This window comes from Hyaena hyaena, unplaced genomic scaffold (assembly GCF_003009895.1).
Source record: "Hyaena hyaena isolate Hyena2069 unplaced genomic scaffold, ASM300989v1 scaffold_88, whole genome shotgun sequence".
NCBI classification, from domain to species: Eukaryota; Metazoa; Chordata; class Mammalia; order Carnivora; family Hyaenidae; genus Hyaena; species Hyaena hyaena.
The window spans coordinates 1367371-1391468 of NW_024080720.1; the positions used below are offsets into that span (position 1 = coordinate 1367371).

Sequence of the window (24098 nt, forward strand, 5' to 3'; positions counted from 1 at the left end):
ATGAGGTGAGTTTTGGGAAAGAACAGCATTCCATGTGGAGGAAGAAGCAAGCGGGACTGTGCTTGGTTGTGTGTGAATGACTGGAAACAAGCCAGTGTGGCTGAGCCTAAGTTGTGAAAACAGCAGGGTAGGAGATGAAGTCAATGAGACATGAAAAACCCCAGCCTGTAAAGCCTCTAGACATAGCAGGAATTCTAACTATATTCTAAGCACCATGGGAAACCATTGGAGAGTTTTAGGAGAGCACAGGATTCATGTCAAAATGATCGCTCAGCCTCAAGCATGCAGAATGGACTGTGGAGGGAGAGATGAACACATGGCCAAGCCAGCTCGGTGACTCTGGCAGGAAATGATGGCCTAGACCAGGGTGGAGGCAGGGGGGAGAGGGAAAGAAGTGGACACAAAGCATGTTTAAGGCCTTGTTCCTATTCTAGAGATTCACAGACCACAAAAGACTTTTGTAAAATACAGTACTGCCATCAAATGCCAAGGACCAATTTCTTACTACCTGGCCTTGGAACTTTCTAGAGAGATAAACATTCATGTGCCTTCGCTGCTGTTCAGTATGCTGTAGAGCTTAGATTCCTAACCACGTGGTTTCCTGGGATTGGAAAGTTACCCACCAAACTGGGATCTCACCGGGTTTGAGCATAACTAGTCTTGGGGATGCAAGTGATGATGACTGGATTTGACTGGATTCTTCCTCCAACATCCCAGTGACACCACCCTCTGCTCAAACCCCTCTCAGTGATGGGGAGCTCATTACCTCCAAGACAGTCCATTCTGGCTACAGATCATTTTGACTACTAGCTTGATTTCCCTAATGAAATATTTCTTTGAACTAAAGATGGGTCCTTAGAGCTCTTGCTTGAACTTATTTTCCTTTCATGCAAAAGGAATTGGAAGACCAGAAAAAGGAGGTTTTGTACAGTGTCTTCCATTCTCTCTGTTTTGCATCATTTACTAGATGCTCCCTGTAGAAGGCACTCCTTTATGAGGGAAGATATAAATGAGTCAGTTGAAGATAACTGACTTGCCCACCAGGTGTACAACAGGGTGTATTTGTCAGTGTAGGCCAGCTGCTATAACGACCCCAACATCCCAGTAACTTAATAAAACTTTGTATCTTGTGTATGTCAGTCTGTAGCAAAGTAAATTCTTTTTTTTTTTTTTTATGTTTTATTTATTTCTAGGAGAGAGAGAGAGACAGTGTGAGCAGGGGAGGGTCAGAGAGAGGGAGTCACAGACTGAAACAGGCTCCAGGCTCTGAGCTGGCAGTCAGCACAGAGCCCGACGCGGGGCTCGAACCCATGAACCGCGAGATCATGACCTAAGCGAAAGTCAGATGCTTAACTGACTAAGCCACCCAGGCGCCCCTGTAGCAAAGTAAATTCTTGACTCCTCCTCCAGCATAAAGATGGAGTCTTTTCCCCCTCCCCTTCAGCTGAGTCGGCCCCTGACTGACTTGATCAATGGAATTTTGCAGAAGTGACGCTGTGCAGGTTCTGAGTCTAGCCTTCAAGAGAATGAACAGCTTTTGACTGCACACTTGGGTGGAAGCCAACCTCCACGTAAGTCAAATTACCCTGAAACTTCCAAGCTAGCCAGAAGGAGAGGTCACATGAAAAGAGAGAGAGGGACAGATAGACAAGAGAGAGAGGTGCCAACCAGCATCCAGTTCTTTCAGCCATCCCAGCCCAGACACCTAAGTGTGAATGCAGAAGCCATGTGGAACATTCCAGTCCCCTATCTTACATCCTCTGCCTGTCCCCCTCACCTTAGTTCAAGCTTCCAATGACCCCACCCCCACCCCAACACTATCCCTCTTGGCCAGAACCTCAATGAGATGGCCCCACCTTCTGTGAGGAAGAATCCAGACAACAGGGGCCTCATAAAGAACAGCTTGGACCTCTTTTGTTTTCTAAGGATGACACTCTCCAGGGATGTGTTTATGTGTTCGTGTGCATGTGTGTGTGTATGTGTGTGTTGTTACATGTATACTTACCTGTCACATAGTTCTCCAGGCAAGAGGCCCTAACAGGAACTAATTTTCTTGTTTGTTTATTTTCCAGAGAGGGAGAGAGGGGGTGAGGGAGAGAAAGAGAGAGAGAGAATGCGTGCACGCATAAGTTGGGGAGGGGCAATGAAACAGAAAGGGAGAGAGAGAATCCCAAGCAGGCCCTGATGTCAGTGCAAGTCCAAAATGGGCTCAAACCCATGAACTATGAGATCATGAGCTGAAATCGAGAGTCGAATGCTTACCTGACTGAGCCGCCCAGGCACCCCAGGAACTATTTTTGATTTGGATTACCAGACCTCAGAGCCTGGATGTCTAAAGGTCAGAGGTGACCCTAATCAAGGGCCAGTTAGACCCCAGGAAAACATTATATACAAACTTACTGTATTTTTTTCAAAGAATCACTCAATTTAATTTTTTTTTGTTTAGCCTTACTCAAAATTTCTTCTCATAGACATCTGGATTACTTTTTCAACCAAATTCTTTTATTTGCCAAGAATAAATCACTTCCCAACTGATCTGTTACTTATAATAACTCTTGCCATTTAGTTACTGAGTTCTCCTGGGTGCCTTATAGTAATTGGCTACAGAGTGCACGGTTAAGACCCAAACTCTGGGGTGCCTGGGTGGTTCAGCAGGCTAAACATCTGACTCTTGGTTGGCTCAGTCATGACCAAGCCCTGCATTGGACTCTGCACTGACAGTGCAGAGCTTGCTTGGGATTGTCTCTCTCCCTCCCTCCCTTTCTCTCTTAAAATAAATTAACTTAAAAAAAAAAAATCCAAACTCTAGAGTCAAATTGCCTAGGTCTAAATTCAGGATCTACCACTTACTAGCTGTGGGACCTTGGACAAGTCATCTGACCTCTCTGGTTCTCAGATTCTTCATCTGCAAACGTGCATAAGAAGAGTATCCACTTCATTGAGTTACCTGTGAGGATTGACTCAGTTCATATATGACAAGTAATTGTTGTAGTGATTGGTGCGTTAGCTGCTATCGTTGTGCGCATGACAAGCAGGGATCAGAGTGCTACTGAGCTCTGATCTGTTGACCTGGATTAGAATCTGGCTCGTCCCAGTATCAGTGCATAATGGTGGTTGTCCTAGAATGGATTCCCCAGAAGCAGGCCTCGAAATTAGGATTCAGGTGAAAATCATCAGTAGATGCACTCCCAAGAAAAGCCTGCGTGTAGGGGTGGGGTCGGCAGAATGGGACTGAAAGGGAAGCTGGTTAAGACGTGGGCATGGCCTCATCGAACAGAGTAGTTTCTACTTACACAGCAGAACCTAATCCCAACTAAACAAGGATGCATGCTCACACCCTCAGGGCTGCAGTCCCTGCTATCTTAATATTAGTGCTGAGCAACACTGAGCAAATGCCATGTTCTAGATACTGTGCCAAGTACTTTACATACGTTATCTCATCTCATTTTCAAAACCTGATGAGCTATTACATCATTGTGATAGGCCCTAATAGGCAAATGATACAGCAGAGTTTCCATTTAAGTAAATATCTGATGTTCATTAGATTCTGCAGATGAAATGTCCTCAGGTACATTATCTTTCTCTAAGTAATGTCTGAGAATATACGCATGTTTATGCATAAACATACTGGCTGACACAAACTTTTCTAGTGCAGTGGAAGCTGGAACATGCTTATGGGTAATAAGTGCAGGTTTATTCACTCTTAAGTGAGCCTAGAAGGGTGTAACTGTGATGCAGCCTGAAGCCCTTGGTCTGGCAAGGCCCCAGGTCAGTGATGGACCCTGGGTTTCATCCTGAGCCCACCCCTGATTAGGCAGCTCTTAGAGCAAGGCTGAGCCTATGAGGCTTCCGTGGAGACTGCAGCTATCGATTAGTCATGTCTGCACGGCCCTGTGACAGTGTCTTATTCCCTTCAGCAGCTCTAACAAAAATACCATAAGCCGGGGTGGGGGGTGGGAGATGCTTATAAACAACAAAAATTGATTTCTCACAGTTCTGAAGCCTGGCTGGAAAGTTTCAGATCAAGGCATAGGCAGATTTGGTGTCTGGTGAGAGCTCGCTTCCTGGTTCACAGACAGCTCACCTCTTGCTGCGTCCTCATGAGCTGGAAGCAGAGAGGGAGTTGTCTGGGGCTTCTTTTATGAGGGCTCCTCCCTATGACCTTATCCCCTCCCAAAGGCCCACCTCTTAAAGCCATCCCCTTGGGCACTAGGCTTCAACATATGAATCTGTAGGGGGACACAGGCATTCAGACCACAACAGAGGGACATGCGCTGTAGGTGAAATATCTCCCTTGAGCCGCTACCTTCTAATTCCATTTTGCAGATAAGGAAGCAAGGTCCAAGGAAGTGAAGTCATTTCATCAAAGTCGTAGAGGCAAAAGTGGAATCACACGTGCAGACTTGTTGCCAGGCCTGACCCATGCAGTCACTACCTTATTATGACAGCCTCCTAATTTGACCCCAGCCCCTGAGTGGCCCTTTTGCAGGAAGGGGACAGTTGGGGCTGCTTCGAGCTCAGGCTACAAGCCTGGGACCCAAGATCCAGGGCCATCCCTGCCCTCTCCCCAAAACACTCACTCCGACCCCAGGATTCCTAGTAGGCAGGGACTCCAGCCTCCTAAGGGAGTAGGGCCTCGCGGTGGCCTGGCTTCGGCCTTGGCTGTCCAGTCCGGAGCACGTCTGGGGCTCGGCCACTCCCGCGCCCCCGCGCCCCCGCGCCCCACCGCAGCGCCAGCCATCAGGCCCGGGCTGCGCCGCCCAGCGCGCCCCTCCGCAGCGCAGGCTCAGCTATTGATCCCGGCGCTCCCCGCAGAGAGGCAATTTACCACCAGCTCAGAGGTCACGGGAGGGGCCCCGCCGCCTGTCGGCGCTTTTATGCCGCTATAGAAACCATTTAAAGGGCCACTTTGTGGGCCGCAGCACTGCGTTCACCAAGGAGGAGCGGAGCAGCGGACGCCGCGTGCCCGCAGGCCTCCTTTCGAGCCCTGAGTCTGGCCGGAAACCCCAGGCCCTCTGCTGCCCCTCCCGGCGGCGTCAGGAGTTGCGAGCAGGTGTGCGGGGCCTGGAGGGCCGCCCCCACGCGGCTGCGCGAGCGGCAGCGGAGTCCGATGGCCCCACCTCCGGCTGAACCCCGCCTCTCAGGCCGAGCGTCCCTAGGTGCCCGCGCTCCGCTGGGTGCCTGGCGCCCCTGGGCACTCCGCTTCCTCTGCTACTTTTTGCGTCTCTGAGAGGGGGGCGGATGCTATCATAGTGCCCATTTGTCACAGGAAAACCTAATGGTTCAGGGGGTAATGGTTAAGTGGGTTATGGTTAAGGGGGTAATGGTTAAGTGGCTTGCCCCAGATATCAGAGCCGGGCAAGTAGCAAACCCTGGATTTAAACTCCAAAAATCCAACTCCAAAGCCAATGGTCTTGATTTAATCACCAGGTGACCGCGCAGCGCCCACTTTTTGAGAAGGGCCATCACTTCAGCTTCAAAAGGCAGCTGCAGAAGTAGAACATGGCTTACCAGCAACACGGGTGAAGAAACCCTGTGGGCAGCAATGAACCACTACCAGCGTCCCAGGCTGCGGCTTTCTCCCACCTGTGGGCTCCTACATGCCCTGCCCACTCAGCTCTGCCTGTTCAACTACCTCCACCTGCAGGGAGTCGGTCACTGTTTCTTTTGGGCCACCGTTAAATTCATTCATTTATTCCTTCATTCGGTGAGTCATTCTGCAGACATGTATTGATCTCTGCTCTGTGCCAGGAGCACAGAATTGGGCGGCAGGCCCGGGGACACAACATTCCTCCAGTCTGGTGAAGGAGACAGACATTTAAGCCGGCAATTGTAATGAGGATAGACAAGGGAAGCAAAGAAGGTTGTGGGAGCTGGGGCCATTCAAGTTACAATCTGAAGGATGAGTAGAAATTGCCCAGGCTAAGAAGGGCCGAGAAATACGTTCCAAGCACAGGGAAGAGTGCAAAGAGCCAGGGGTGAGCACCAGCGCAGCATGAAATCACCCCCATCAGTTACCTGCTGGAGCAGCCACGCCAAGTGGGTCCACACAGGGCTGAAGCCTGAAGTCAGAGAAGCCGGTGGGTGCCTTCTTTCTATATTTTCGTCCCACCACCTCCATTCTTTGGAACGGACAAGTCAGTCTTGGGCAAAGTGTTGTAAGCTTTTTATGCCACTGTAAAAGCTTGTATGGCTTGGAGACAAGTGCCTGCCTTCTACACAGGAAAATCCGAGGCACCTCTGGGGAGGAAGCAGGGCCAGGTCAGTATGGGCCTTGTAAGCCAGGTTAACTCATTTGGCCTTTCTCAAAGAAAGGGCAAATGGCAAGTCATCAAAGGGCTGAGTGATGGGGAGCTGACCAGACTCTCCTCCCACACAGTCACTCTGGGGAGACAGTGACTGCCAGGATGCTTTTAGGCTCCTAGGAAGCCTGGGGCAAAAAAGGAAGAAAAAAAAAAAGTTCTGCTTCTCAGATTAGAAATCATTTGAGTGCTTTAAAAAAAAAATTCTTTTAGGGGGTTGGGAAGGAAGGCAGTTTCTCAAAAAGCCAAGGAAGGAGAGAGTGTTTCTGGCCAGCATCATTCCATAGGTCTCTAGGCACCTGCTGAGTCCACAGGCAGAACCAAGGGATCAGACAGGACCTGCCCTTCTCTGCCAACCTTTCCCGGCCGCTTCAAGCTGCCACATCACGTCCTCTCTCTTACGGAGACCACGGGACGCATTAGCTTCCGCCTCCCTGTTCAGGATCCCTGGGCCCCTTGGCGCGCCGCTCTGGGGCTTGCTACTGCCTCTGCAGAGCACCTCCACCTCATGGGGTGAATCTACACTCGTCTCCCTGACCCCCCGATTCCATCCCAGCCCAGGGTTTTCCAAGGCTTGATCCCACCTATGTCTCACTTCTCTTGAATTTGAAAAGGATTCTCTTGAATCCTCAATATTTTTCCCTTCTCCCTCTGCAGGGAAGCATCCTTGAGTGACCCTTTCCCTCGGCCCGCCACCATCTTCCTGTCTCCACCATCACACCTTTCTCTAGAAAAGCAGCCTCATTCCTGGTCCCTGATTCCTCACTCCAAGACATTTGCCTAATGCCAACAAGGCCACCAGCCCTTAAGCATTTGTGGTCTGGCAGCTCTGTGTCATGAGCTCATCCATTTCTCATAGGACCATGTGAATTATGATCATCTTCATTTCACAGACAGGGAAACCGAGGCTCCGGAGAGGGAAGATCAAGTAAATTGCACAGTGGTGCTACTGGCCCTAAATCCTATCTCCCTGCCCTCTGTGCACTCCCCAGCCTTCCATCTTATCCCTCCTATACTTCTGGGTAGATTTGAGGCACTCAATAAACATTTGTTCAATGAACCAATGTTCAAATATGTTAATGGCTTTTTGCTAGCTTGTCTGGAGCCCTTTTCTGCAAAGTTTTATAATTTATAAATACATTTGGTAGCGATGTTCTGTGTATCAGTGTGTCTCTTAATCCTAGAATTCCTTCATGAATTAAGTATCTTGAAAAATAAGAGAGGGTGGAATTCAATACAATTCTGAACCTATCTATCTCATGTCTTCATCCTTGCTGTCAAAATGCCAGTGCCTTCTTACACAGGAGAGAATGCTGGCTACATATTAATTTGGCTTTAACTCATGAAGTACACTCAGGCATGCACAGTACAAAACAAAACAGAATGGAATTCAAGAAGGAGGCAAAAATAACCAAAAGGGATGCATTTGATAAATTCTATACCAAATGCAGCAGGTTTGCAAATATTTATCAGGAGAAACACACACTAAAGAAAGTTATTCAGCAGACAGAAGAGGAAAAAGACATGCAAAGGAATGAAACAGTAGAAAGTTAGTGTTCCAAAGAAATAAAAAATTAAGTAAAAATTTTCTTTAAGCAAATTGGAGAAAATAGCCATAGATTTATATGTACAGCCAATTAGGTGATTTGTATTTAAATGAAGTGCTGCTAGCAATCGATAGGTTAGGTTCTGGGTGCCTGGGTGGCTCAGTTGGTTAAGCATCCGACTTCAGCTCGGGTCATGATCTCACGGTTCGTGGGCTCGAGCCCCGCATCGGGCTCTGTGCTGACAGCTAGCTCAGAGCCTGGAGTCTGCTTCAGATTCTGTGTCTCCCTCTCTTTCTGACCCTCCCCTGCCCACACTGTCTCTCTCTCTCTCAGAAACAAAACAAAACAAAAATAATAGGTTAGGTTCTGCCTTGCCTCTCCGTGGCTTACCTCAGCGAGGGTTATTGCTTGCTCGCTCACTCCACATTTCCAGCACATGTGAGTCAGGCTCTGCTCCCACGTCATCTTCAGCCCAAGATGCAGGCTGATAATACAAACTCTACGTGGAATACCACTGAAATGTGGGAAACCGTGTGCTAACATTAAGAGATTCTGCTTAGAAGTGACACATGTCACTTCAACTCATATATGACTGGCCAAAGCAAATCTCATTGTTTTGCTTGAGCTTAACAGAGCAGGGACAGGGAAGGCAGCATACAGTAACCTTCCATTTCAGGCAAATTGGATTCCTTGTTCCCCTCCTTATCATGCCTTCTTCTAGATCACAAACTCTAATGCACATAAAACGACCGGGAAACAAGTTTCAACACAGTTTCTGGGATCTACCTCCAGAAAGGCTGATTTAGGAGATCTGGGTAGTCCCTTGGGATCTGCATGGCCACTCCAGGTGACCTTGATGTCTGGTGGAATATGGAGCATTTGAGAAACACTGATTTAATCTCAGATGGAATCTGTTATCTTCCCCAAATGACTTTTCCTCTTCCCTTGTTCTAGATGCACAAAATCAAATACTCCCAAAATATCAGTGACTTGAGCAACATGAAGGTTTATTTTTCTCTTGCATCAGTAAGAAGCCTTGAGAGGAGGAGTCCAGGAGTGATAACTCTTTGGTTATCAGGGATCTAGCCTCCTGATGTTCCATTATCCTTAGTCACCTCATGGTCCAAGATGGCTGCTTGTGTTTGGCCATTACATCCATATTCCAGGCAGCCAGAAGAAGAGTAGGAGAAAAGAAGTGTGTGTCCCTTACCTTTAAAGGAGACTTTCTGGAAACCCTATACACTTCCTATTGCATCTCAGTAGTAACTCAGTCACATGGCCATACTTATCTATGACAGAAAATAGAAAATAGTCTTTTATTCCAAGTGGCAATGAGCTCCACTAAATATAAGCATTTTGTCACTAAGGAGAAGGAGTGGGCCTCTGGCAGTCTCTGCCACACTGTTCGTCTGTCTGCAGCTTTCAGCAGTATTGACATCCCTACTATATGCTACTCCCCTCACCCCCTGATTAACCTCTGGGGTGCTGCCCTTACCTACTACATCACCATCAGGCCAAGACTTCTGAATTTTGGGGGCTGGCTTCTCTTCTTGTCTACCTCAAATATAATTTCTCAGCTTTCTTCTCTTCTTGTCCAGAGGTGATATATGAGCCATTCCCAGGAAAAAAATGTGTTTTGCTTGGCCCATAAAGGGGGTGCTCTCAATTCCACAACCTTGGGACCATGAGCTGAGTGGAAATCAAGAGTTGTACGCTCAACCAACTGAGCCACCCAGGTACCACTGCTCTTGCTGTTTAAATTAATTCATTTGCAACATTTACATCAAACTAGAAAGCTTCTACACAACAAAAGAATCAACAGAATAAAGAGGCAACCTATGGAATGGGAAAATAGTTGCAAATGATAGATCAGAGAAGGGGTTAATGTCCAAAATACGTGTAGGGGAATCCTACAACTCCATAGTGAAAAAAAAATGGGCAAGAGAACCTGAATAGATATTTTTCCAAAGAAGACATACAAATGTCCAACAGGTACATGAAAAGATGCTCAACATCATTAATCATCAGGGAAACACAAGTCAAAACCTAAATAACATATCACCTCACACTTGTTAGAATGACTACTATCAAAAAGACAAGAGATGCTGGCAAAGATGTGGAGAAAAGGGAAGTCTAGAGGGCTCTTGATGGCAAGGTGAATTGTTGAAGCCACTGTGGAAAACAGAATGGAAGTTCCTCAAAAAATTAAAACTATAGCTACCATATGATCCAGAAATTCCACTTCTGGGTATGCGTCTGAAGGAAATGAATCACCACCTCCAAGACATATCTGCAACCCCACATTTCTCACAGCATTATTTATAAAAGCCAAGACACGGAAGCAACCTGTCTGTCAACAGACGAATAGATAAAGAAATGATCACATCTCACACACACACACACACACACACACACACACACACACACGAATATTATTCGGCCATAAAAAAGAAGGTGATCCTACCATTTTTGTGACAACATGGATGTACTTCAAGGGCATTATATTAAGTGAAATGAGTCAGAGAAAAACAAATACTATATGATCTCCCTTATATGTGGAATCTAAATTAAAAGCCAAAGTCATAGAAATAGAGAGTAGAAAGGTTGGGAAGAGCAGAAATGGGGAGATGTTGGTCAAAGAGTACAAACGTCTGGTGAGATGAATGAAGTCTGGGGAGCTCATATGCAGTGTGGTGACTATAGTTAACAATAGTGTATTATATATTTGAAAGTTGCTTAGAGAGTAGATCTTAAATGTTCTTACCTCACACACAGTAGTAATTATGTGAGATGATGGATATGTTAACTGACCTTACTGTGGTATTATTTGTATGTCAAATCATCACACTGGATACCTTAAACTTACACAATGTTATATGTGAACTATATCTCAATAAAACTGGGGGGGGGGGTGCTAATTTAAAAAATAACACAAGGGAAGAGACCAGTGCGCGGAAGGGGAGATCGCAGTGGTCATGGATGGAGGGTGAGCAAGTTGAGAACTGTAACAAGAGCCACTCCTGTAAAGATAAAATTCATCTTGTAGTCTGCAGTGGTACACAGTAAGGTAATGAGTGAAAAGTCCTGTAACAGCAAGTCTGTCCTCTGAACGTGTCAGAGGATCCTGTAAAGAAGATAGAGAAAGGGAAGGGGCAGAGAGAGGGAGACCCAGGATCTGAAGCAGGCTTCAGGCTCCCAGCTGTCAGCACACAGCCTGACACCAGGTTTGAACCCACCAACCATGAGATCATGACCTGAAGTGAAGTTGGGTGCTTAACGAAGTGAGCCACCCAGGTGCCCCTCTTTTGTCACTTAAGGACATAGGACGGAGGGAGGCAAGATGGCGGAGAAGTAGGGAGCTCCATACATTTTGCTCACCCCCATCTCTCAAACAGAGAAGGCCTGAAGCCATAGGACACTGAACTGCAGGAGTCTGGGAGGAAAAGAGACAGAGTCCACTAAGAAGACAACCTCATAGGTGTGATTGTGAACTGGGGAAGATGAAAGCCGGCCAGGACCAGAGACATGGAGAGAGGGGAGGGAACCCCCTTCACGGAGAGCCACGGAGAGTTGAGGGGAAGAGAAAGAGCAGCTGAAACTGCTCATAGAACTGTCCTGGAGAAGAGAAAAACTTTGGTTCAGGTTAGAGAGGGATCCTATTTCTAGCTGTGGCAGTGGCTTTGGGCTGGGTGCCTTGGCCCCAGCGGCGCCAGGAGAAACTGCTCCGCGGCTCTCCTGGTTTGATCCGCAGCTGGGAAGCTGCCTGGCCTGTGGGATTACATTTTGAGGGGTATCAATAAAGCATGGACTAAGACCTGGGAATGAGGCAGGGCTTAGGACATAGAACATGGCCCACCTTGGCTATGCACGATGCACAGAGAGATCGGACCCAAAAGAGTGGTTTGCAACACTTGGTTCAAGAAGGGACTGGGGTGCCGCCATTTTTCCCCCCACAACCACCAAGGTGGGACCTCAGGGAGCAGCCCGTGGGACCACAGTGGAGGCTAAGACGCGCCTACATTAAACCACGGGCATCACCGCTAGAGAGCTGCTTTTTTTTTTTTTTTTTTTTTTTTACTGGAGCCTGGGGCAAGACCAACATGGATGCACTGCCGTGATTAATTTTAGATTAATTCTTTCTATTCAGATATATTTTCCTTTTTGTCTCATTCATATCCCGCCCCTCTGCTGGACTGGGCACTCTGATCACTGGTTTGCTTAAACAGTCACATTTAATCCATTCTCTAGATGTATATTCTACACCTCCACCGCTACCTTTCTATCTCTTTCTCTGGAGTAATCAGACTATAGTTTCTCTGAGTAACATTATCTTTGTTTCTTTCCCTTCACCTCCTACCATATTCTCCTCTTTCTCTCTCTGAATTAAGCCTCTTAGTCTCCCTGCCTGTCACTGTCTAATTTTGCTTTCTCCCCTCCCCTGTCATTTCTATTGTTGTATATGCTCTTCCATAAGCACTGCATACACCCTGCTCTTTATCTGTAGCTGGGAATTCTGGTTTTATGCTTTTAGACTCTTCTTTGTCTTTTGTTTTTTTTCTTTTTTCTTTTTCTTTTTTCTTTTTCTTTTTCTTTTTCCCTTTCGGTTTGCTTGTTTGTTGGATTTCTCTGTGCATTTGCATGCCTTTGTTCCCTGTGTGTTTGTCTGTCTGTTTTCCTTTCCAGGGCTACCTCAAGAAACAAGCCAAAGTACACATGGTGGAGAGTCCCAAATACCACTATGAGTAGGGAAATAAAATAACCAAAGTCTCAGCAAGAGGGACAAAGGGACATTATTAAAAGAACACTTCCTGAAGGGACAGGCCCTGGACAATCAATGAGCCTTCTTTAATGTAGCAGTACTCACAGATACAGAACACATAACAAGCTTTTAAAACTAACAAGAGACAGAAACCTAGCCAAAATGATGAAATGGAAGAACTCTCCTCTAAAGAAATTCCAGGAAGAAATGACAGCTAAAGAACTGCTCAAAACAGATATAAGTGACATAACTGAACAAGAATTTAGAACAATAGTCATAAAATTAATCGCTGGACTTGAAAAAGGCATGGAAGACATCATAGAAGCTATTGCTACAAAGACTATGGACCTTAAAAATAGTTGTGATGAATTTTAAAAATGCTATAACTGAGGTGCATAATAAAATGGAGGCGTCCAATGCACGGATTGAAGAGGCAGAGAATAGGTGAATTAGAAGACACAATTATAGGAAAAGAGGAAGCCAAGAAAAAGAGAGATAAACTAATCCAAGATCACAAAAGAAGAGTTTGAGAACTGAGTGATACAATCAAATGGAACAATATCTGTACCATAGGAATTCCAGAAAAGGAAGAGAGAGAGAAAGGTGCTGCAGGAGTCCTGGAACAAATTATAGTGGAGAACTTCCCCAATATGGGGAAGGAAACATACATTGAAATCCAAGAGGCACAGAGAACTCCCCTCAGACGTAACTTGATCTTCTGAATGACATATCATAGTGAAACTGGCAAAATACAAGGACAAAGTGAGAATTCTGAAAGCAGTTAGGGACAAAAGGGTTCTATCATACAAATGGAGACATATCAGAGTAATTACAGACCTATCTACTGAACTTGGCAGGTCAGAAAGGAATGGCAGCATCTTCAATGTGATAAACAGAAAAAATATGCAGCCAAGAATCCTCTATCCAGCAAGCTTGTCATTCACAATAGAAGGAGAGATAAAAGTCTTCCCAAATCAACAAAAATTGAAAGAATTCATCATCACTAAACCAGCCCTACAAGAAATCCTAATGAGGAATCTATGAGGGAAATGTTGCAAGGAACACAAGGTACCAGAGACAGCGCTACAAGGACAATGACTCTAAACCCATATTTTTCAATAATAACACTGAATGTAAATGGACTAAATGCTCCAATCAAAAGACATAGGGTAGCATAATGGATAAAAAAACAAAATCCATCTATTTGCTGTCTACAAAAGACTCATTTTAGACCTGAGAACACCTTCAGATTGAAAGTAAGGGGGTGGAGAAATATCTATCATGCTATTGAAAGTCAAAAGAAAGTCAGAGTAGCCACACTTATATCAGACAAACTGGTCTTTAAAGTAAAGGCAGTAACAAGGGATGAATTATTATATTATTATATAATAATTACAGGGTCTATCCATCAGGAAGAGCTAACAATTATAAATGTCTACACACCAAATATGGGAGCACCCAAATACATAAAACAATTAATCACAAACAGAAACAATCTTATGGACAAGAATGTGCTAATAGCAGGGGACCCTAATACTCCACTTATAGCAATGGATAGATCAACTAGACAGAAAATCACTAAAGACACAATGGACTTGAATGACACATTGGACCAGATGGATTTGACAGATATATTTAGAACTTTACATCCTGAAGCTATGGAATTCACTTTATTCTCAAGTGCGCATGGCATATTCTCCAAGATAGATCACATACTGGGTCATAAAGCAGCCCTCAATAAATATAAAAGAATGGAGATCATACCACGCACACTTTCGGATTACAATGCTATGAAACTTGAAATCAATCACAGGAAAGTCTGAAAAACCTCCAAAAACATGGAGGTTAAAGAACACCCTACCAAAGAACGAATGGGTCAATCAGGCAATTAGAGAAGAAATTTTAAAATATATGGAAACAATGAAAATGAAAATACAACAATCCAAACTCTATGGGTTGCGGCAAAGGCAGTACTAAGAGGAAAGTACATTGCACACCAGGCCTATTTCAAGAAATTAGAAAATGCACAAATACAAAATCTAACAGTGCACCTAAAGAAACTAGAAGGAGAGCACCCCAAATCTAGTAGAAGAAGAGAAATGATAAAAATCAGGGCAGAAATAAACAATAGAGAATCCAAAAGAACAATTAAACACATCAATGAAACCAAAATTGGTTTTTTGAAAAAATAAAGTTGATAAACCTCCAGCCAGACTTCTCAAAAAGAAAAGACAGAGCACCCAAATACACAAAATAATGAATGAAAATGGACTTATTACAACCAATCCCTCAGAAATACAAGCAATTATCAGGGAATATTATGAAAAATTATATGCCAACAAACTGGACAACCTAGAAGAAATGGACAAATTCCTAAGCACAAACACACTACCAAAATTCACACGGGAAGAGATAGAAAATCTGAAGAGACCCATAACTAGTGAAGAAATTGAATCAGTTATCAAAAATATCCCAGCAAATAAGAGCCCTGGGCCAGATGGCTTTGCTGCAGAATTCTACCAGACATTTAAAACAAAATTAATACCCATTCTTCACAAGCTAGTCCAAAATACAGAAATGGAAGGAAAACTTCCAGACTCATTCTACGAGGCCAGCATCACTTTGATTCCCACGCCAGACAGAGACCCAGCAAGAAAAGAGAACTACAGTCCAATATTCTTCATGAATATGGATGCAAAAACCCTCAACAAGATACTTGCAAAGCGAATTCAACAGCATATAAAAAGAATTACCTACCATGATCAAGTGGGATCCATTCCTGGCTTACAGGGCTGGTTCAATATTCGCAAATTAATCAATGTGATACATCATATTAACAAAAGAAAAGATAAAAACCATATGATCCTGTCAATAGATGCAGAAAAAACATTTGACAAAATACAGCATCCCTTCTTAGTAAAGACTCTTGAGAAAGTCAGGATAGAAGGAACTTACTTAAACATCATAAAAGCCATTTATGAGAATCGTCCTCAACTGAGAGTTTTCCCCCTGAGATCAGGAACACGACAGGGATGTCCACTCTCACCACTGTTTGTTTAACATAGTGCTGGAAGTCCTAGCATCAGCAATCAGACAACAAAATGAAATAAAAGGCATCAGAATTGGCAAAGAAGTCAAACTTTCACTTTTCACAGACGACATGATACTCTACATAGAAAATCCAACAGACTCCACCAGAAGCCTGCTAGAACGGATCCATGATTTCTGCAAAGTTGCAGGGTATAAAATCAATGTACAGAAATCGGTTGCATTTTTATACACCAGTAATGGAGCAACATAAAGAGAAATCAAGAAACTCATCCCATTCACAATTGCACACACACACACACACACACACACACAAAACCATAAAATACCTAGGAATAAACCTAACCAGAGATATAAAAGATCTGTATGATGAAAACTATAGAAAACTTATGAAGGAAATTGAAGAAGACACAAAGAAATGGAAAAACATTCCATTCTCATGGATCAGAAGAATAAATATTGTTAAAATGCCATTACTACCCAAAGCAATCTACACATTCGATGTAATCCCAATCAAAATTGCACCAACATTCTTCTCAAAATTAGAACTATCCTAAAATTTGTATGGAACCACAAAAGACCCCGAATAGCCAAAGTAATTTGAAGAAGAAAACCAAAACAGGAGGCATCACCATCCCAGACTTTAGCCCCTACTACAAAGCTGTCATCATCAAGACAGTATGGTATTGGCACAAAAACAGACACATAGACTAATGGAATAGAATGGAGAACTCAGAATTGGACCCACAAATGTATGGCCAACTAATCTTTGACAAAGGAGGAAAGAGTATCCAATGGAAAAAAGACAGCCTCTTTAACAGATGGTGCTGGGAAAACTGGACAGCAACATGCAGAAGAATGAAACTAGATCACTTTGTCACACCATACACCAAAATAAACTCAAAATGGATAAAGGACCTGAACGTGAGACAGGAAATCATCAAAACCCTAGAGGAGAAAGCAGGAAACAACCTCCTTGACCTCCACTGCAGCAATTTCTTACTTGACACATTCCCAAAGTCAAGGGAATCAAGAGCAAAAATGAACTATTGGGACCTCATCAAGATAAAAAGCTTTTGTGCGGCAAAGGAAACAATCCGTAAAACTAATAGGCCACCGACGGAATGGAAAAAGATAGTTGCAAATGACATATCAGATAAAGGGCTAGTATCCAAAATCTATAAGCAACTCACCAAACTCCACACCTGAAAAACAAATAATCCAGTGAAGAAATGGGCAGAAGACATGAAAGACACTTCTCTAAAGAGGACATCCAGATGGCTAACAGACACATGAAACGATGCTCAGCATCCCTCATCATCAGGGAAATGCAGATCAAAACCACACTGAGATACCACCTCATGCCGGTCAGAGTGGCTAAAATGAGCAAATCGGAGGACTCCAGATGCTGACAAGGATGTGAAGAAACGGGCACCCTCCTACACTGTTGGTGGGAATGTAAACTGATGTACACCCTCTGGAAAACAGTGTGGAGGTTCCTCAAAAAAATAACAATAGAACTCCCCTATGACCCAGCAATAGCACTGCTAGGAGTTTACCCAAGGGATACAGGAGTGCTGATGCATAGGGGCACATGGACCCCAATGTTCATAGCAGCACTTTCAACAATAACCAAATCATGGAAAGAGCCTAACTGTCCATCAACTGATGAATGGATCAAGAAGATGTGGCTTTTTTCACTCAGTATAATTCTCTGGAGATTCATTGAGGTATTGCTCATATCAACAGTTCATTCTTTTTTCTTACTGAATAGTATTCCAGGGTATGAATGGACAAAGGTTTTTAAAACTCTTCTGCTGCTAAAGGAAATTTTGATTATTCCTCTTTTTGACTATTACAAATAAAACTGCTGTGTACATATTATATGTAGCCTTTTGTGTGGACAAAAATTTTCCACACAAAAATATGGTGAGGAATGCAATTGCTAGGTCATGTTAGTTTCAAGTTTAGTTGTTTTAAGAAACTGATGGATTGTTTTTAAGTATTGCTCTGCTGTTATATATTCCCACCAGCAGTGTTTGAGTGATTCAGTAGAAACTTGATCAGTAGAAATCACACCCTCACCAGCATTTGGTATTGACAGATATTTTTAAATTTTAGCCATTCTGTTAGGTATGTAATGACGGTTCATTGTGGCTTTAATTTAAATTTCCCTAATACCTGATATTGTTGAACACATTTTCATGTGTTAACTTGCTATCTATGTATCTTCTTTGATGAAATGTCTCTAAGTCTTTTGAACATGCTTGTATTAAAAAAAAATGTGTTTTTTCTATACAATTAGAATACTACATGGCAATGAGAAACAATGGAATCTGGCCATTTGTAGCAATGTGGATGGAACTTGAGGGTGTTATGCTGAGTGAAATAAGTCAGGCAGAGAAAGACAGATACCATATGTTTTCACTTATGGGTGGATTAGGAGGATATTAACAGAGGACCATAGGGGTGGAGAAGGGGGAAAAATAGTTGCATAGAGGGAGGGAGGCAAACCATGAGAGACTCTTGAATACTGAGGACAAACTGAGGGCTGATGGGTGTGGGAGCGAGGGGAAGGGGGGTGATGGGCATGGAGGAGGGCACTTGTTGGGATGAGCGCTGGGTGTTATATGGAAACCAACTTGACAATAAACTATGAAAGAAAAAAAAAGAAAAAAGAACAGTCCATTTCACATGGAAATCCACATTAATAGATGCTCTTAAAATTGCAAGAATTGGGGGGCACCTTGGTGGCTCAGTCAGTTAAGCATCTGACTTCAGCTCAGGTCATGATCTCATGGGTTTATGGGTTCAAGACACACGTCAGGCTCTGTGCTGACAGCCTGGAGCCTGCTTCGGATTCTGTGTCTCCCTCGCTCTCTGCCCTTTCGCCTGCTTGCACTCAGCCTCTCTCTATCTCAAAAATAAATCAACATTTTTAAAAAACGGTTTTTAATTGCAAGATCTGGCCACGCTGGGCCCACATTCTTCTGTGGTCACAGCCACCTCAGCTGAGTACAGCTGCTCTTGCAGAGGAAACAACAGCCTCAGTGTGTCCCTCTGCCCTCCTAATGCTACTTATGCTACTTATGCTACTTCCAGTGACCTGAAAGCTCTGTTTTCTCTTGGGAGGATCTTCTTAGCTTAGTTCACACCTACATGTAAATAACTTAAATCAGGAGCAGTCACGATCTCTAACCTATGTTTCAATCCTGCATTTCTAACATCTATAAATCTTTCCTGCTTCCAAGACCATTTTTATGTAGTTTTAGGATTCTGCTCAGCTCAAAACTGTGTACCTCAGGCGAGTTAACTTCCCTGTTTTTTAGAAAGTTATTATAAAACATAGTAACATCATGAACCCCCGGTAGGATGCACTGAGGACACAACATCACTTCTGTGCGATTCTCACCAGAAATGCATAACCTCAATTTACTCATGAGAAAACATCAGACCAAATCACATTGAGAGACATTCCACAAAACAAGGGCTCATCAAAAGCGTCAATATTATGAAAGGCAAGAAACTAAAGAAACACAACTACTAAACACAACGTGGGACCCTGGAACAGAAAAAGAGTACTGGGGGAAATATTGGCGAGATTTGAGCAAGGTCTGTAGTTTACTTAGTGGAACTGTACCAATGCTAATTTCCTGGTTATAAAAACCAGACAAAGGTTACATAAGATGTTAACATTAGGGGAAGCTGGATGAAGGGTATGTAGGAAACCTATACCATTTTTTTAAACTTTTCTGTGAGTCTAAAAATTATTTCCAATGAAAAGTTTAAAAAATGAAGCTATTATAAAACTATTTATCTCATGGGGTCATGGTGATGGTGATGTTAAACGAGATTCCATACATAAAGAATTTATTGCTCTATCTTATCCCTCTGTCTACCCCTCCCCACAGAGCCTAGCACAGTGGTCTGACTTCTGCAAGTGCTTGACATATCGAATTAGCTTGAGGCAAAAAAAAGGGGGGGGGGGACTAAATTCGTGTTAGTCACACCATTTCACTCTTATAATCCTGAGACAAAGGTATATCATTATCCTCATTTTACAGATGAGGTCATTGAAGTACAAAAGGGTTTACAGCTTGCGCACTTGAACGCAATTTGTTTCTGCAGGGGCTGCAGTGAAATCACTTTTGCCCCCAGTACTTTCAGCTCAGGGGAGCACCTAATGGCTCTCCCCAGCACCCCCAAACCCCACCCTTTCTAGCTTCCTGGTTTGTGCTTTCAGAACAGAGGTTTGCTGCTGCTGGTTTCCTGCTCTAGCACTTGGATCTCATTAACAAGCACAATTGTAATTGAACTTTTATTCACCAGCCACAGCTTGGCAATTATTCAAGCTCTCCCAAGCTTGGAGCCCGTGCTCACTTCACTTCAGCAACAGAGAGAAAAGAAAGCAGACCTCAACCCTCATTCCTAGGGCAATGTACCCTGCCCTTGTGCCAGTTTCCATGTCTCCCTGTGTTCCCAGGACACTGTGCACTTAGTAATTTCTAAAGAAGGCTGTTAGATTCAGATGGTAATCACAGCCCCCTTCTGGCACATTCCCTGGACTCTTGGCCTCATTAGAAATCCTCTCGCTGCCTGCTTCCAGCCTCTTGCTTGCAAGTAAATGCTGGCCTATGCTCTCCTTCCTGCCAGAATCTCAAGGCACCTCATTTACTTTTTTCTTAATGTAACATTTATTGTCGTTTCCCTCCTGTTCTCTGATTATAGAAGGAATGCATGTTCATTGCAGAAAAATGTGAAAACATGAAAAATCACAAAGAGAATAAAATTCAACCATAATGACACCAGCCAGAAATAAGCACTGCTAATATATGGAGATTTAAGTGATCCTTGACTTTCTTAAATATGGCTTTTGTGCAAATTGCACATTATATATAAAACTCCCTAGTCTAGAGATCCAAATGCAAGTAAAATAGGAGCATCTGTTTTCACCACACTGCACAATTCCAAGGGGCAGTGTTTATACTGGTCTATGGGAATGACACCCTCTGAAGTTGTTCAGTGCACAATCTGTGCAGCGGTACTCGGCAGTCACGTTACAGGGCCTGGGAAGACAACACAAAGCAAGTTGTAGGCAAACTAAAGGGCCAGAGCAGCTCCTGAGAATCGTTACAATGTTACAATACAACAAATGTTACAATATGGGGTCAGTGGAGCCAGAATCATGTAATTTTTCAAAAGAGGCCAGAAATCTGGATTTTAAAATAAAATCACCAATTTTTAAATGCTGGCAACTAAGTCAATTTTTAAAACCCACTCTATGAAACAAATAGGCCTAATCTGGACTTTGGGGTGTCTGGTGACTGAAAATGATTTCACGTCATCCTAAGGCCATCCACTTTCCTGGTGAAGCTTCTCCTCCCCCTTCTTTCTCCTACACCTTCCATCCTTGCTTTCTCCATGGGGTGGCCTCAAGAGCTCTATTCAGAGGCAAGGAGCCTCATTCTTACTGTCCTGTGCTTGGGCATTGCAGGGAGGAGGAGGCAGCCAGCAAGGGCTGCCCTTATCCTCTGCCACTAAGACAATGAGAGCAGGCAGTTTCCTCAGCCACTTCTCTGGCATTTCATCCCTCCTCTACAAACGGCTTCTCCGTGTATTCTTTCCAAACACATAAAAACCTCTCTTTGAGAGGAAATTTGGTGAGTACAATGTTCAGCAACACTTGAGCCACTCAGTGATGCCTTAATTGATGTCTCATGAATGTTTAGGTGAAATATTTAAGATTGGGGGCTGCCCAACCACCAGCCTGAACTCCCAGGAAGAGGAGAGGAGGGCCCGCAGGTCCTGCATAAAGGAAGATGCTCAGGCCATTTTCCCACAGTCTCTCCTAAGGGGGAGGGACATTTGGTGTGTTTTCTTTGAGGGCACATTTGTTCATCTGCTTACTTCAGTAAGAAGTGTCCCACTCACTAGACTGAGCTACATAGGAGGAAGAAATGAATCTGGTTTCATTCCCTGGTATGTCTCTGGTGCCCAGCAGAGGCACCGGCACAAGGTAGGCACTCAGTGAACACTCCTGAGGGCAGATCCATACTGTGAACACCCTCCCACCCTCAGCTCAGACAGAGCGCCTCTAAAGAATCTCCCCCTCCGTATGAGATTTGTAGCAACTGTAAGTCAGGATTTTCATGGTTTTTAGCTCTCTAGGAATAGAAATCCTTTGTAATATGTGAACCTACAGTTTCACTTTCAGAGAACCAACTTCCAAAAATAACTTTTAGAAAAACATGTATAAAAGTGGAGAACTTTGTAAATACTCTGTCAGTATTTTTATCCGTGTGTATGTGTATACAATATTTAATATCTTAAAATCATGTCTTTCATACAACCACACATTATAACTATTTTCCTGGGACAATAAATATTTTTATTAAAATTGTTAACAACCACATAGGATTCCATTTCATGAATGTACCATAATTATATTTCCTGGTAATGAGCAGAAAGATTGTTTCCATTTTTTTGATATTGTAAATACATTGTCCAGAAAAGCTTACCCATAGCTCTGATTATTTTATTTCTATTATGTCTATTATAAATCTGTTTATTTACATTATATTATTTTATGTTAAACTGGTAAAACAGTGTGCCCATTTTTTAAATGTTTACTTATTTTTGAGAGAGAGACAGAGAGACAGAGCTTGAGTGGGAGAGGGGCAGAGAGAGGGAGACACAGAACTTGAAGCAGGTTCCAGGCTTTGTGCTGACCGCAGGGCTCAAACTCACACACTGTGAGATCATGACCTGAGCCAAAGTCAGACACTTAACTGATGAGCCACACAGGTGCCCAACAGAATGCCAATTTTGATGCACAAGTTGCCCTACATAAGTATTGTGCCAAGTTTTCACAAACTGTGTATGAGTGCTCATTTCCCACCCCCTCATCCGTAGTAGATTCAGAGGCAGATTATGGGGCAAGGCACCTAAACACTCACCTGGGGCATCAGTGAAAGCATGGTTGGGAGACTCAAATGTTACTGAACATTGTATTCACCAAAACTCTCAAAGAGAGGTTCTTATGCGGCTGAAAGGAATATGCTGAGCCACTTGTAAAAGAGGGGTGAAGCCCCTCAAGAGGCTTACTTAAGGAACAAATAGATGGTCATTATCCTTCTACCTAAAGAAAGTGGGGAGTTCGGTCGGTAGCGGGAGCGGAGAGCGGACCCCAGAGAGCCCTGAGCAGCCCCACCGCCGCCGGCCCAGTTACCGTCACCGCAACCACGAGCAGCGAGGCCGAGGCCCGGCAGCCGCCCGCCGCCCCGCCCTCAGCGCTGCCGACACCAGGCCCGGCACCACGGGCAGCGGCGGCCCGCGCGGCCTCACATCGACGGCGCCTGCCGGCGGGGACAAGAAAGTCACCGCAACGAAGGTTTGGGGACAGAAAAAAATGGTTCAATGCAAGAAACGGATTTGGTTTCATCAACAGGAAGATGTATTTGTACACCAGACTGCCGTAAAGAAGAATAACCCCAGGAAGTGCCTTCGCCGCGTAGGAGATGGAGAGACTGTGGGGTCTGATGGTGTTGAAGGAGGAAAGGGTGCGGAGGCCGCAAATGTTACAGGCCCCGGTGGAGTTCCGGTGCAAGGCAGTAAATATGCAGCGGAGCGTAACCGTTACAGGCGCTATCCACGTCGCAGGGGGCCTCCACGCAATTACCTGCAGAATACCAGAATCGTGGGAGTGGGATGGGTGAGTGCTCCCGAAGGCCAGGCCAACAGCGCCGGCCCCACCGCAGGCCACCAGGCGGCGGTTCCCCCCTTACTACATGCGGAGACCCCATGGGCGTCGACCACAGTATTCCAACCCCCCTGTGCAGGGAGAAGTGACGGCAGGTGCTGACAACCAGGGTGCAGGAGAACAAGGTAGACCAGTGAGACGGAATGTGTATCGGGGTTATAGACCACGATTCCGCAGGGGTCCTCCTCGCCAAAGACAGCCTAGAGAGGACGGCAATGAAGAAGATCAGGACAATCAAGGTCAGCAGCCACCTCTACGTCGGTACCGCCGCAACTTCAATTACCGACGCAGACGCCCAGAAAACCCTAAACCACAAGATGGCAAAGAGACAAAAGCAGCCGATCCACCAGCTGAGAATTCATCCCGAGGCTGAGCAGGGCGGGGCTGAGTCAATGCCGGCTTACCATCTGTCCCATCATCCGGTTTAGTCATCCAACAAGAGGAAATGAATATGAAATTCCAGCAATAAGAAATGAACAAAAGATTGGAGCAGAAGACCTTAAGTGCTTGCTTTTTGCCCATTGACCAGATAACTAGAACTATCTGCATTATCTATGCAGCGTGGGGTTTTTATTATTTTTACCTAAAGACGTCTCTTTTTGGTAATGACAAACGTGTTTTTTAGAAAAAAGAAAAAAAAAAGCCTGGTTTTTCTCAATATACCTTTAAAGGTTTTTAAATTG

General features: G+C 44.3%; 1 pseudogene; it reads left to right on the forward strand.

The window, feature by feature from the left end:
• On the forward strand, positions 1 to 24098 carry LOC120233267 (annotated as a pseudogene).